A 691-nucleotide genomic window follows, 5' to 3' on the forward strand; every position below is an offset into this window, starting at 1 on the left:
AGGGGGCCCCAGAGAGCAGCCCCCCGCCGGGGCGCACGGACCATGGGTCCAAACAGCAAACCCCGATGGCCTTGTTAACTTTAAAAATAAAAATGCCAGGTATTTTACCAGCAGAAATAGGTTTGTTCAGGAAGAGCAGAGGATTGCAGTCCAAGACAAGCAAGGGAGGGCAAGGCCACAGGCGAGGCCTCGGAACAAAGGAACTGAACACCCTTTTATAGAAGAAAGGAGGAGCTGGGCGCGGTTGTCGTAAACAAAAAGTCCTTTGGAGTAAACAGAGCTGAAAGTGTAGTAGCTGCGCGTTGGCTGAGCTGCCGGCAGGGCGGCCCCTGGTGGGGCCGCAAAGTAGTGACCGGCAGGGTCCCACCCGGGTCTGCAATCGACAAGACGGTAGGGCAGCGAGAGCTCCCCCTGCTGGCCTCCCGGCTCCATCCCGCTCCGTTCGAAACGAGGTTTGCCTTGGTGAATTTTCACAGCCCACACTGGAGGGCCCTAGGGATGATCAGGGCGGGTGCGACCAGGGCTGGACCTGGGCCCGGTGGAGGCAGGAGTTCAGATCACAGGTTTAAAACGGAGCTTTTAATAGCATAGCGCACAATGAGGGTGAACCACCCAGAGGAAATGGGCAGAAACCCCATCCTGCCTCACCTAGCTGTATTTGGGGTTCTGTATGCTCTGGCCGGCCCTCCCC

The sequence above is a fragment of the Crocuta crocuta genome, unplaced genomic scaffold (assembly GCF_008692635.1).
Source record: "Crocuta crocuta isolate KB4526 unplaced genomic scaffold, BGI_CrCroc_1.0 scaffold327, whole genome shotgun sequence".
Taxonomy (NCBI): domain Eukaryota; kingdom Metazoa; phylum Chordata; class Mammalia; order Carnivora; family Hyaenidae; genus Crocuta; species Crocuta crocuta.